The following is a 15,681-nucleotide window of genomic DNA, read 5'->3' on the forward strand; positions in this document are numbered from 1 at the left end:
TCCCAGCAATCTCGCCCCGCGCGATCTCGGGATTTGTGGTCTTCCCCTCCGATCGATTGCTCAGTTCCCGCTTTGGAGATTGACTACAATTCCCAGAAGGTCGGCGCGGCCGCGTTTTGTAGCCAATGAGCTTTCGGGTAGAGTTGGACGGAAAAGAAACCACTCTCTGGTAGGCTCTCGAAACAGCCCGGGCATGAATGGTTCGAAGGAATGTCTTTCTTGAGTGGCTCAGCCAATGAGAGGAGGCGATGGAGGAGGCGTGTATTGAAGCATATGGAGCATACCATTATTACACACGGGGGCCTTTTTTCCCTCCCAAGAGTGTCCAGCCCTCTTTTGAAAATTCTGACTGAGCGTATCTTTAAATCGCGTGTCAGTTTATACTTTTTGTCTTTCACGACTGAGGTGGTGTGAAATATTCAGTCGGCTCTCCCCGGCGTGGAGAGAAATGGTCGCGTCCAAGAAAGTAGTCCCAACGCGAAGCTGCAGATTTAGAGCAGTCCGTTCATGGCTCACTCGCTTACGGCTGCGGAATAGCACTTACAGATGGGATATGTCAAAAGGGAAGGGATGTCATTTGGTGGCGAAAAAGATCTGAGCAGCGGAGTCAAGTAGGAAGTCGTTGCTGGCGGAAGGACACGTCGTTTTGTGAAGAAACAAGTCCCCAAACGGTGAGTGTTCCGCGAGGAGGGAGTTGTAAACAAACCCAAACCAGAAATGAGTTCCGTCTTAAAGGGACAGACGCAGGCTTCCTACTGAAAAGCAAGTGATGTAATTGAAGGCCAGGGAAGGGGATTGAGATTGAAAACTGAGGAATGGACTCTGGCTTGCTGTTGTGGTTTCCTCTAAGGGGATAATATATGAGTTGCAGCAGATTAAATTACACAATTACAAAAATTAGGGGAGAATATGGAGGAATTCCATACCATCCTTGATTTGGAGGGAGGGAGCAAATACACTTTGCACATGCTCAGAGGCCCATGTAGCTTCACTATGACGTCACACATTATAAATCCTGGGGCCATTCACATTCAGTATTCCCTGATGAGCACCTTAAGAAGAAATAATACAAGGGAGATATGTTAAATTCAGTATATTCCTAGTATTTTTAACATACAAGGCAAACCATGGGAGGATTTTGCTTTTTTAACTATGATATGACTGAATATGGATTGGATGGCTCTTCCTTTATTTAGAAATATTTGGTGTCTTGCTCCCAATGTTGCAGTCAGGATATGTGGGCCCTGTATCCCAGGATCAGATCCTAGGTTTTTATCCCAGATTATCTGGCAGTGAGGACTCGTGTAATCCAGTTTAAAGCAGAAAACCTGGGATATAGGGCCTGTCTGGAAGGGCCCAAAGTGAGCGGCTAAATGCCCCATCTACACTGCCATATAATGCAGTTTAACCTGGGATATAGGGCTGATCTGGAAGGGCCCAAAGTGAGTGGCTAAATGCCCCATCTACACTGCCATATAATGCAGTTTAACCTGGGATGTAGGGCCGATCTGGAAGGGCCCAAAGTGAGCGGCTAAATGCCCCATCTACACTGCCATATAATGCAGTTTAACTGCATTGAATATGGAAGTGTAGACTTGTATAATCCAATTCTGCGCAGTTAAGATGTATTATATGGCATCTTAGGCTGGATCTAGGTAAAGGTAAGTTCAGTCGTGTCCAACTGTGGGGGTTGGTGCTCATCTCCATTTCTAAGCCGAAGAGCCGGCGTTATCCCTAGACACCTCCAAGGTCATGTTGCCGGCATGATTGCATGGAGCGCTGTTACCTTCCCGCCGGATCGGTACGTATTGATCTACTCACATTTGCATGTTTTCGAACTGCTAGGTTGGCAGAAGCTGGGACTAACAGCGGACACTCATTCTGCTCCCCGGATTCGAACCTGCAACCTTTTGGTCCACAAGTTCAGCAACTCAGCGCTTTAACATGCTGCATCACCGGGGCTCTTCATATAGGGCTGGATCTACACTGCCCTATATCCCAGGATCTGATCCAAGATTATCTCCTTATCCCAGATTATCTGGCAGTGTAGACTCATACAATCCAATTCAAAGCAGATAATCTGGGATCAGATCCTTATCCCAGATTATCTGGCAGTGTAGACTCATACAATCCAATTCAAAGCAGATAATCTGGGATCAGATCCTGGGATATAGGGCACTGTAGATCCAGCCCTAAATGGGGCCAAAGAGATCAAGGAAGGCAGGGGCTTTGCATGCAGTCCCCATGAAAGGAAGCCTGCAGATGCATCCACACTATAGTACTAATGCAGTTCGACACCACTTTAACTGCCATGGCTCAGTGCTGTGGAAGCATGAATATTGTAGTTTGCTGGGGCCTTAGTGCTCTTTGGCAGAGAAAACTAAAGACCCTTTAAAACTGCATCTCCTAAGAATCCATAGCATTGAGCTGCAGCAGTTAAAGTGGTCTCAAGCTGCACTAATTCTGCAGTGTAGATGCACCCCTAAAGAAACAAAGGGCAAGGGCAGGCATATGACTTTTCCTCCAGGTCCCAAATGTTACACTATTTGAAAACTTCACCCAAGCATTTTTCTTGGTGTCTTGGTTTGTAGGCCTGTTCCTGGGGTTGTCTGGGCACTGATTCAGAACATTGCATTGGATAGACTTCATCAACTCTAGATATAGTTATCATGGCTTTCTGTGAGCAATTGGTATATGGCATATGTTCTGTATCTCAAAAACCTGAGCAGATAGGGGAAAACTGGTGCAATTTTTGGAATCAAGAGATCACATATACCCAGGAACAGGGCCATTGCTTTCGGTGTCTGCCAGCAAGTATTTTGAATAAAATCAATTTGAACATCTCTACGGGGAGAAATTGTTCCAAGACACACGGAGATTGGAAAAACTAAGGACCAGGAAAGCACATCTGCTGTGCTATATATTAACCTCTTTGCTTAGTTTTCTCCATACCTCACAACCTCTGAGGATGCCTGCCATAGATGTGGGCGAAACGTCAGGAGAGAATGCTTCTGGAACATGGCCACACAGCCCGAAAGACATACAACAACCCTGTGATCCCGGCCATGAAAGCCTTCAACAACACATTGAACATCTCTACGGGGAGAAATTGTTCCAAGACACACGGAGATTGGAAAAACTAAGGACCAGGAAAGCACATCTGCTGTGCTATATATTAACCTCTTTGCTTAGTTTTCTCCATACCTCACAACCTCTGAGGATGCCTGCCATAGATGTGGGCGAAACGTCAGGAGAGAATGCTTCTGGAACATGGCCACACAGCCCGAAAGACATACAACAACCCTCAATTTGAATTATTATAAAATCCAGATTATCTGCTTTGAACTGGATTATATGGCAGTGTAGACTTATATAATCCAAGCAGATAATGTAGATTGATAATCTGGATTATATGGGAGTGTAAAAGGGGCCTGGGAGACCCCCGTCATTCTTTCATCAGCCCTACTCAGGCCTTTCAAAGTCATGGCTTCTTTGATTAAATCTATCCATCTGAAATATAGTCTTCCTCTTTTCCTCCTATGTTCTTCCTTACTAAGTTATTGTCTTTTCTAGTGAGTCATGTTTTCTCATGATATGGACAAAGTACAATAGCCTCAGGCCCCTTCTACACCGTCCCTCTATCCCAGGATCTGATCCCAGGTTATCTGCTTTGAACTGAATTATATGAGTCTCCACTGCCAAATAATCTGGGATAAACAGATAATTTGGGATCAGATCTTGGGATATAGGGCAGTGTAGAAGGGGCCTCAGATTAATCATTTTGGTTTCTAGGAAGACTTCAGGCTAGGTTTGCTCTAGGATTTATCGTCTTTGTCTTTTTAGCATTTCTCCATGGTATCTGTAGTATTATTTTTCCAGTATCACCTAAACTAGTTGATTTTCTTTCAGATCGAACATCCCTAAACTGAAATCTGAAATTCAAAATACTCCAAAATTGTCCACATGGGCAGCAGAGACAGTAACACCTTTGCTTTTTGATGGTTCAGTGTACAAAAAGTTTGTTTCATGCAGAATATGGCCTTCAGGCTATGTGTATAAAGAGCATATGAATTTTGTGTTTAGACTTGGGTTCCACCTCTAAGATAATCTCATTATGTATTAATATGCAAATATAAAGTATTCCAAAATCTGGGGGGGAAATCCAAAACACTTCTGATCCCAGAGATTTTACATAAAAGGTAGCTTTCCTTATTATCCAGCTTTTGCAACTGTACGTAGAAACTATAAATTTGAGGACAGTTGGAAAAATCTTATTGGGGAGCAGAAGCGTAAAGGGGATCGTCTTCGTTTATTGCCACCTTATTCAGCTGCACCTGGGAACATGAGACTCTTCAAGTTGGAGCATCTACACTGTAGAATTAATGCCGTTCGACAGCACTTTAACTGCCATATTTCAATGCTATGGAATAATGGGAGTTGTAGTTTTGTAAACTCTTTAGCCTTCTTTACCAAAGAGATTTGAAGGTCTCGCCACACTAAAACTCTCCAAACTACAGCTCCCACGATCCCATAGCATTGAACCATGGCAGTTAAAGTGGTGTCAAACTGCTTTAATTCTGCAGTGTAGATGCACCCTAGGATAAAGTGTCTTGAGGGATATACTGGTAATACAAGGGAGAAAAAGATATATTTGGGAGCAGGGGCTGGGAATCTTCGAGGGCTTGGTTTCACACTCACTGCTTATACAGTAGTTCCTTTTTTTTCTTATAGTGACAGTAACTCCGTGAGAAGATGAAATAAACTTGAAATGGTAGTGTTGTGTCTGTAACTATGGATCTTAACACTGCAGTGGTTTTCTTTATCATAAAAGAAGATGGAGAACTTTTCTGCCAGGGAGTGCTTTATTTATTCATTAGGGTCTTTAATAATTTCATTGTGCAGTGCACTGATATTAAGTTAGAATGATTACTTTTTTCCTGAGAGAAATGTGAAATCCAATATGAAAACACTCGCATGTTGTCAAGGTTCAATTCTCGGCTAACATTATTTTAAAAACACACCAGAGCAATTCTTAGGTTTTTTTCCAAGCAGCTAGATGATGTTTGGACATTATAATAAAGTCACAGAATCATAGAATTGGAAGAGACCCCAGGGGCCATCCAGTGCAACCCCCTGCCAAGAAGCAGGAAAATCACATTCAAACTACCCCTGACAAATGGCCATCCAGCTTCTGCTTAAAAGCTTGTAAAGAAGGAGCCTCCACCACACCCCGAGGCAGAGAGTTCCACTGGTGAACAGCTTTCACAGTTAGGAAGTTTTTCCTAATGTTCAGGTGGGAGATCCTTTCCTGTAGTTTGAAGCCATTGTTCTGCGTCCTAATCTCCAGGGCGGCAGAAAACAAGCTTGCTCCCTCCGCCCTATGACTTCCCCTCACATATTTGTACATGGCTATCATGTCTCCTCTCAGCCTTCTCTTCTGCAGGCTAAACACACCTGGCTCTTTAAGCCGCTCCTCATAGGGCTTGTTCTCCAGACCCTTGATCATTTCAGTCGCCCTCCTCTGCACACATTCCAGCTTGTCAACATCTCCCTTCAACTGCGGTGCCCAGAATTGGACACAGTATTCCAGGTGTGGTCTGACCAAGGCGGAATAGAGGGTAACATGACTTCCCTGGATCTAGACACTATACTCCTATTTATGCAGGGCAAATCATCAAAGCAGATAACCCACATGATCTGCTTTGAATTGGAGTATATTAGTCTGCACTGCCATATAATCCAGTTCAAAGCAGACAATCTGGATTTTATATAGCAGCGTAGAAAAGGCCTTAGAAGTTGCACACAAATGACAGCAATAACCCTTGGGCTTGGTGCTAGACCTGAGAAAAAGCCTTCCTCCACAGAGTAGTGGCTTTGCTATGAAAGATACTGTACAAAGGAGGTCTTTTTTCCCCGTAAGGATATCATTCATGTTATTGCAATAAGATTTAATGGTAGATAAACATTTCTACTCAATTTAGAAGAATCCCTTGTCCCATGCTATTCTATAGCAAACAAACCCAAAAGGGGTCTCCTTACCTCTAAGGCGACAATAAAAGGTTTCTGCATGCCATCCATTTACACAAATGTGTTAGCAACAATGTGTAGCATTTGCAGTAGACTTTGCAGAAAATGCTTCAGCTGTACTCCACAAAAAGGAAAATCAGCCTGTTTAGCAAACCTTGCAAATGCTGATTTATTTTCAGTAAATGTTTGATTTTATATGTATAGTCTAGTCTCACTTATCCAAGACTCACTTTTCCAAGGTTCTGGATTATCCAAGGCATTTTTGTAGTCAGTGTTTTCAATATATCGTGATATTTTGGTGCTAAATTTGTAAATACAGTAATGACAACATAACATTACTGCGTATTGAACTATTTTTTCTGTCAAATGTGTTGTATAACATGATGTTTTGGTGCTTAATTTGTAGAATCATAACCTAGGTAATGTGATGTTTAATAGGCTTTTCCTTAAGCCCTCCTTATTATCCAAGATATTTGCTTATCCAAGGTTCTACTGGCCCGTTTAGCTTGGATAAGTGAGACTCTACTGTACTTATATATCGGGGGGGGGGGTGTAAAAATGTCTTGGGCTGAAAGGGTTTGTGAGTGGAAAAAGTTTAAGAAGCCCTGTTCTATGATGCCAAAACAGTACTTGTTTTTCCCTCCTTTCAGATTACTACTTTTTAGAGAAGATCCAGATCTCTTTCTTTCCAAAGAGGCTAGATATCGGTATTTCTGATGGCAGCTTGGAACGCATTTTCCTTCTAGGTTGCTCCCAGAAGATTGGCCCGGTTCCTATTTGGACAGTCTGTTCCCCCTTGGAGTGGACAGCGGGAACACCAAACAAACAGCTGAACTCCACTAGAAAACTGCTCCTGCTGACAATGCTGCCAGCTCTTTATTTTTTCTTGGTGTCAAAGCTTTCGTTCATGAAAGGTAACGTAGGGTCTAATCCATGCGGTGGCCTCTTTGGGCTATTTATTTATTTATTTACTTGGCACCCAGCAGCTCTATCCTTGCCAAAAAAAATCCTTGCTTTGGAGCAGTGGGGACTATGTAGAAGGGCCTGGCATAGGTTTGGGTTCAGAAAAAACTCCACCAAAGATGGAATTGGACCAGAGCCCCTATGACCAGCAAAAAATATTGGAGGTTCTTGAAGAAAATTCAGCTTGATTTGGAGGAGTTGTAGTTCACCTACATCCAGAGAGCACTGTGAACCCAAACGCTGATGGATCTGGACCAAGCTTGGCACACATACCTGACATGCTGAAATTTGATTACTGGAGGGATTTGTGGGGAACTGACCTTCCCTTCTGGGAGTTGTAGTTCACCCTCAACCAGAGAAACTGTTACCAGCAATGATGGACCTGGTCCAAACTTGGCACACAGAATCCCCATTACTAACTCAACCTACTGGATGGGTTTGAGGTGACTGACTCACCATAGTGGGAGTTGTAGTTTACCCTACAGCCAGAGAGCACACTGAACCCCACCGATGATGCATCAAGAGCAAACTTGCCCAACATAACAAACTTTAAGTACTGATGGAGTTTTTCGGGGTTAACCTGGCATGATGTCGGTTGTAGTTAATCCACAAACTTATGCATTTTATACAATTTAAATTTTGACTTTTTCAAATAGCCCGGGCAATGCCCAGTACCCAAGCTAGTCTATAAGTAAATATGACACGTGAGGATTATGGAAAGAATAATGGCAATTTGTTTTAACATCTTTAACTAGTATGGCTATACATCTCCAACTACATCCTATACAGCAAAAATCACTCATTTGGGTATATTGGCCATCACAATATCTATTCAAGAAAGTGTTTTCAAAAGTAGCATCTGCGCTGCAGAATTAATGCAGTTTGATATTTCTTTAATTTCTGTGGAATCATGAGAGTTGTAGCCCTCTTTGGCAGAGAAGACTACAAAACCTTGTAAAACTGCAACTCCCATGATTCCATATCATTGAGCCATAGTGGTTATATTGGGGTCAAACCACATTCATTCTGCAGTGTAGATGCGCACTAAATTTGCAAATTGATGGAGATACAATGTTGCAACTGCTTCTTTAATTCATATGTTTGGAGTTGTCCCATAGTAGCTACATTTTGCAAGGAAATAATTCTACACATAAATTTGGAATGGGAAAGTTCCTTCATATACAGCGACATGTATGACATTTTGAATTATATACCTGTTTTTTGGAAATTAAACAAATGGCCATCAGAAGTGCATTTTTGCACCTTTTTTTTCTGGATCTACACCACCAAATAATCCAGTTTCTGAATTCAGATCATCGGATTTGAACTGGATTATATGAGTTTACACTGTCAGTTCAAAGCAGATAATCTGGATTCAGAAACTGGATTATGTGTCAGCGCAGATGGGGCATTTGACAACTAAGACTGATATTTAATTACTGCAAAGATAATTTCCCACCACATGTGTTTTAATGTATAGAAGATCCAGCAATGTTTGCAATATTTGGAAGAATGATGTATTTACACTACAACTAATGTTATTTTCCCTCCTTTTGTTTTTTTAATTTGCTTGCTTTTGTTATACTGGAACAGTATTGTAGGTAAGTGAAAAACCTTAATGATGGGAATAATAAGTAAAATATTTGGGACCTTGCAAAGTTTGGATGAAACCATGACATCTGCAAGAGCTGCCAACTGCCTTGGCAAAAAAGTGTAGTTTTCCCTTGTGCCTTTAATAAGAGACGGTGGAGAAGAAATCGGACAAAGAAGCTTTGCACAGTAGGACAAAAACGGAAGAAGCAGTGGTCATTTCACACTACACAATTATAGCTCTATGGTTCTACCATAATTTCCATGGTTCCTTCTATGGAATTGGAGATGGGTATTTTGAATTCTCAACCAGAGAGCTCTACCACCTCACCAAACTACAAATCCCAGGGTCCCAAAGGATATAGGTATGGAAATTCAAGTGGAATCATCATGCTATAATGGTGTTGTGTGAAGAGTCCCCATCTCATATGTCAGCCTGGATGTACACTGCTATATAATACACTTTTGAATCTGCATTATATGGTCAGGGTTTGCATTATAGTAAAGGTTTTCCCCTGACATTAAGTCTAGTCATGTCCGACTCTGGGGGTTGGTGCTCATCTCAATTTCTAAGCCGAAGAGCCGGCGTTATCCCTAGACACCTCCAAGGTCATGTCGCCGGCATGATTGCATGGAGCGTCATTACCTTCTCGCTGGACCGGTACCTATTGATCTACTCACATTTGCATGTTGTCGAACTGCTAGGTTGGCAGAAGCTGGGGCTAACAGCGGGAGCTCACCCCACTCCCCGGATTCGAACCGGTTTGCATTATATGGCATTGTAAATCCAGCCACCGTTACAGTAGTTGTGTGGGAAGTTGGCAATCCTAATTTCAGCTTCTATTTCTTCCTGTGTACCAAAATGACAAACTACTTGTGTGGAAACTGGCTGGCTCAAGACTTAGCAATTCTAATGAATCCAATGGGACGAAAGTTAATCATGGCCAAATTCCTATGTAGCTCCACACAAAATATTATTGCCTATGTGAGAGAAGGGGGATACCAGTCTCTGTCCCTCCAAAGCTCACACTGTGCACTTTTCTATTGTCACGGCAAACTCTAGGCACTTTATACACAATGTTGTTGTTGTGTGCCTTTACATTGTTTCTGAGTTATAGGGACTTTAAGGTGAACTTGTCACAGGCTTTGTTCTTATTAATTGTCTAATTCTATTTTAATGTTGACTTTTGTATGTTTTTAACAGCATTCTAATCATTTATTTGTAAACTGCCTTGCATTTTAGTTTTGGGAAAATGTTTAATCGAATTCCAGACAGGAAACAATCAGGGCCAGCTGACACCTCCCAACAAAGGATTCCCCCAGGCAGGAAGCAGGCAGGCTTTGAAGCTGCAAGGCCATTCAATGCGAATTAAGGCGGCCAATTGCAACATTCACACTTGCCTCAGACAAGAGTTCTTTCTCCCACTCTGAGCATTCCACAGATATATAAACCTCACTTGCCTAGTTTCCAACAGACCTCACAACCTCTGAGGATGCCTGCCATAGATGTGGGCAAAACGTCAGGAAAGGATGCTTCTGGAACATGGACATACAGTCCGGAAAACTCACAGCAACTCAGTGATTCTGGCTATGAAAGCCTTGGACAACACATTCAATAGAATATTTTGAATGTATTTTTATATTACTTGTTTGTAATCTTGTTGCAATTAACTTTAGGTCTTTTGTGCACAGCCCTATATCCCAGGATCTGGTCCTAGGTTATCTGCTTATCCCAGATTATCTGGCATTGTAGACTCATATAATCCAGTTCAAAGCAGATAATCTGGGATCAGATCCTTAGATATAGGGCAGTGTAGAAGGGACCTTAATGTATAAGCCATCTTGAACCCATGTCTTGGGAAAATGCAGAGTATAAATAAAGATAATAATAATAATCATCATCATAAAATCCATTGTTATTGTTATTTCAGGCCCCTTTTGAATCCATAATTACATTTTGTCGCAATGCATTCGTAACTGTGTGAAGACATACTTGCTTTCATCTTGCTTGATCTTCCACCAGTTTCAATGGATGATCCTGACTTTTAGTATTTTGAAAGTTTGTCGGTAAATGGCTTTTTCTGCTGCACATATACTCGTAATTATCTATGCTTCTATTATATTTCCTTGCCTTTTCCCCCTCTAAAAGTCAGCAGACCCAAATGTTGCAAGATTTCCTTGTAGGGCACTTGCTCCATCTATTGAGTGAATCACATACTAAAAAACATCCAGATGCATGAAAGAAGTTACCTCATCTGGACTCTGGCTGAGAAACCATGCCAGTATGTCTAGTCTGATGTAGATCAGCGTTATACAAAGCACTGTTTCAGTGCTAGTACCTGGCACATTTCCAGGAAGGCACAAAACAAGTATATGGGCACAAAAATGGAGAGGGTCCCTAACGCATTGGGGGGAAATAATTGCAAGCCTCGCACATCAGAGAACCTCACAAACACTGGTGTTCCCTGGTGGCCAAAGAAAAAAGGCAGCAAAACGCAGTCGGCACAAAAGAAGTAAAGCACCGGAAAAACAGGTTGCTTGGAGCCAGCAGGGTTTGTTTGCCTTTCCTCACCATTATTGCACAACCTTGGATAAAGTTCAATGGCTAATGCAGGAGACTGGAGGAACTCCAGCCAATACTTCCATTGTGAGGGAAGGCATATGATTGTGAGACCATAGCTCTGTCTGGGTGGGACCCAGAGTTGTGTAAGAAGTATTTTTCACCAAGTGTTTATCATGGATGGGGAAACGGTGGCCCATAGGTTTCATGAGATCCTAAAACCCCAGCCAACTCTACCAACTACCACAATGTTTCTGGTGGAAATGAATTCAGCCGTGCCCAAATACACACCTGCTATGTGATCAACACCTTCTTTGCCTATATTCGAGCCAAAATGATCTCCAGACCTGACATTATGTCTCTTCTGGATGCCGTTTTGGCTGTGATACGGCAGACGGAAAGACCCGCTTGGCTGCATTTGTAAGCCTTGCAGGGGAAGATTGTTGGCCCTTGATCCCCAAACAGTTGCCCATTCTTTGTGGATCGCCAGTGACGTTGGTGAGGCTCTCCATTCCATTGTATCTGCAGGGCTTTGGTACGAGAAATTGGTATCGAGCCAGTTGTATCAAGGTTGGAATGTGGATCAGAATCACAATACAAAGCTGGCATGTGGAAGAAGAATGCAAATATATCTCCTTCAAGAGGCTCAAGCTTTCATACTCTGGTTCCTGTCTTACAAGTTTTAGCTGGGGAGCCTCAGTCAGCTGCCATGGTTGAATGGCTCACATGCTATTTGCTTTCCTGACGTTGATTTTTGTCATTTTGGAGCCTCACCTATTCTGGATGTCGCCATTCCCTCTGTCTCCTGACTTGCAAGATGCTGCTCTTGAAGTCTCAGTTTCTCCTGATAAAGCCTTTCTCTCTCTGCCAGCTGCTTTTTGGTCTCAGATAAATCCCTTCTTTTAATACAAGCAATTGAAGGAATGCCAGCTTTCTCATAGATAGGGAGCTCTGCCCTCTAGTGACTGAAGATCCTTAAGCTACTTAATGTGGAGGATGGGCAATTTTTCCCCCTACAACAGGAGTCACAAAACTTTTCAAACAGGGGGCCAGTTCACGATCCTTCGGACCATTTGAGGGCCGGACTATAGTTGGCCACCAAGCAATAATAATAATAAAGAGGGTTGGAAGAGACCCTTTGGGCCATTGAGTCCAACCCCCTTCTGCCTTTGTGCACCAAAAGCACAAGCAAAGCACCCCTGACAGATGGCCTCCCTGCCTCAATGTTAATACAGTAATAACAACAACAAAGAGGGTTGGAAGAAATCTCTTGGGCTATTTAGTCCAACCCCCTTCTGCCTTTGTGCACCAAAAGTACAAGCAAAGCACCCCTGACAGATGGCCTCCCAGCCTCAATGTTAATAATAATAATATGTTAATAATAATCCATCGGGATTAGTAAAAACGCTGGCACCTTCATTGAAAACATGATGGAGCACTGGAAAACTGAACTGTTTGTTGGAAATGAAAGTTATGGACTTGTCAACATCAGGAGAGGAATTTTCCAGGGAGACTCATTGTCCCCTCTGCTTTTCATTATTGCCATGATCCCTCTGTCAACAATCTTACAAAAAACAAATCTCGGCTACCAAACATCTAAGAATTCTCACAAAATTTCACATTTGATGTACATGGATGACCTGAAGCTATATGGGAAAACGGAAACTGAAATCCAATCTCTGACCAACACTGTCCGAATTTTTAGCACTGATATCAACATGGAGTTTGGTTTGGACAAATGTTCAACAGTGGCATTGAAGAAGGGGAAAATAATTGAAAGTGAGGGCATCAATATGCCCAATGGCCAAACAATGTGTCACCAGCCAGAGGCCTATAAATATCTGGGCATATTACAGCTGGACAACATCAAGCATGAAAATGTGAAGACTGTGGTCAATAAAGAATACACACAAAGGGTCAGAAAAATTCTCAAAAGCAAGCTCAATGGAGACAACACCATCAAGGCCATAAACACCTGGGCCATACCTGTCATAAGATATACTGCTGGCATTATAAATTGGACACAGGTGGAACTGGACAATTTGGACAGAAAAACAAGAAAACTCATGACCATTCATCATTCACTGCACCCTCGCAGTGATGTTGACCGGCTGTATCTGCCTAGAAGATCAGGGGGCAGAGGACTCTTGCAAGTAAAACAAGCAGTCAAAGAAGAAGAACATGCCCTGGCAGAATATGTAAAACAAAGTGAAGAACCTGCTTTGATTGAAGTCAAAAATCAGAAACTCCTCAAAGCACAGCAGACAAAAAACCAGTACAAGAAAACCGCACTACAAACTAGAGCTGACAGCTGGCACAACAAAACACTGCATGGAAAGTTCCTTGACAAAATTGAAGGAAAAGCTGATAAGGAGAAGACCTGGCTCTGGCTCACGAATGGGACCCTGAAGAAGGAGACAGAAGGCCTGATCCTTGCAGCCCAGGAGCAAGCCATCAGAACAAATGCAATCAAGGCCAAGATCGAAAAATCAGCTGATGACCCAAAGTGCAGACTGTGCAAGGAAACCGATGAAACCATTGATCATATCCTCAGCTGCTGTAAGAAAATTGCACAGACAGACTACAAACAGAGGCACAACTATGTGGCCCAAATGATTCATTGGAACCTATGCCTCAAGTATCACCTCCCTGCAGTTAAGAACTGGTGGGATCACAAACCTGCAAAGGTTGTGGAAAATGAACACGCAAAGATACTGTGGGACTTCCGAATCCAGACTGACAAAGTTCTGGAATACAACACACCAGACATCACAGTTGTGGAAAAGAACAAGGTTTGGATCATTGATGTTGCCATCCCAGGTGACAGTCGCATTGAAGAAAAACAACAGGAAAAACTCAGCCGCTATCAGGACCTCAAGATTGAACTTCAAAGACTCTGGCAGAAACCAGTGCAGGTGGTCCCGGTGGTGATGGGCACACTGGGTGCCGTGCCAAAAGATCTCAGCCGGCATTTGGAAACAATAGACATTGACAAAATTACGATCTGCCAACTGCAAAAGGCCACCTTACTGGGATCTGCACGCATCATCCGAAAATACATCACACAGTCCTAGACACTTGGGAAGTGTTCGACTTGTGATTTTGTGAAACGAAATCCAGCATATCTATCTTGTTTGCTGTGTCATACAACGTCGTTGTGTCAATAATAATAATAATAATAATAATAGAAGAGGAGAACCCTTGGGTCATTTAGCCCAACCCCCTTCTGCCTTTGTGCCGTGGAGGCCGGATAAATAGCTTTGATGGGCCGCATGTGGCCCCCAGGCCTTAGTTTGGGGACCCCTGCCCTACAACTACAAAGCGTCCATATCAATTCCCCTCAAAACCCACCAGCCTTCAAATTTGAGCATATTGGGTATGCATGCCAAGTTTGGTCCAGATCCATCATCATTTGGGTTCATAGTGTGCTCTTGATGTAGATGAACTACAACTCCTATCAATTCCTCCAAAGACAGCCAGTATTTTTTCTTAGTCATGAGGTTCTGTGTGCCAAGTTAGTTCCAAGTCCATCGTTGGTGGAGTTGAGTGCTCTTAGTTTGCAAGTGAACTATACATCCCAGTACCTACAACTTCTTTAAATCATGGTGAATTCTCCCCAAACCTCTCTAGTATGTTCAGTTGCGAATCAATTTCCTCTGTTTGCTGTGTGCCATAGAATAGAATAGGAAAGGGTTAAAGGAGAGGCAGTGGGCGGGATCATGCAAATTCCTCACCAATTGAGAGAGTAAGAAACACTGGGATGTCTGTGGTAAACACATAAAATTGAGGATGAAATTGTCCCCGTATGAAAGCCATCACTTGGGTGGTGGGCAGCATGGTGTTTGTGGAGGACATTGGAAAGGTTCTTGGACATGTTCATGGCACTCACTATAACCTGCACTGTCATTGGAGGGAGGGCCATTGGTGTCTCCTGAGTAGTGGGAGCTATAGTTGCTTGTGGGAGTGGGACCTTGTCTGTGTAAGTGGACACCCCAGCCACATACACACATACATATTTCCCCCTTTTAAAAATATGTATAGATAGATTGGATTTACATCCTGCTTTTACCCCAGAAAGAGACTGATTAAGTTATCCATCTGGACTGTGGTCTTCCTCTTTTTCTAATGTCTTCTACCTTATCAAACATTGTGACGGCGCGAGTGGCGCCATTTATATGTCAAACTATACGTTTCAAGATTTGAATTGCTGTATCATGCCTGATTTTGCCCTTACCCTGTAAATGTAGTTGGATTGGTTATTTATATCTGTCAATCAATGTTGTTTGTACCTGTTACATTGCTCACTCAGCAAAACTGTTTGGCTCCACCTCTTCCTGGAGTAGGACTGTGTTTCCTCCTTTTCATTCCACTCTATCGGATGGACGTGAAAGAGAGGCTTGGCTCTGAAAGCCCTTCAAAAGTTACCTCTCAGCACCAATTCTGAGGTTCTTACCCTTGGGACTCACACTTCATGTTCAGGGCCAACCTGAACAACGTTGAGGAGTCTCAAGCGCCTTCACATCAGTCCTTTGGCAACAGAG

General features: G+C 42.8%; 1 long non-coding RNA gene across 1 annotated transcript; it reads left to right on the plus strand.

Moving 5' to 3' along the window:
- Positions 1–24: 24 nt before the first annotated feature.
- On the plus strand, positions 25–10,481 carry LOC134299891 (uncharacterized). Its single transcript, XR_010007141.1, has 2 exons — positions 25–671; positions 6,678–10,481. It is a non-coding gene; the product is annotated as an uncharacterized LOC134299891 (long non-coding RNA).
- The last annotated feature ends 5,200 nt before the right edge of the window (positions 10,482–15,681 follow it).

This window comes from Anolis carolinensis, chromosome 6 (assembly GCF_035594765.1).
Source record: "Anolis carolinensis isolate JA03-04 chromosome 6, rAnoCar3.1.pri, whole genome shotgun sequence".
Taxonomy (NCBI): Eukaryota; Metazoa; Chordata; class Lepidosauria; order Squamata; family Dactyloidae; genus Anolis; species Anolis carolinensis.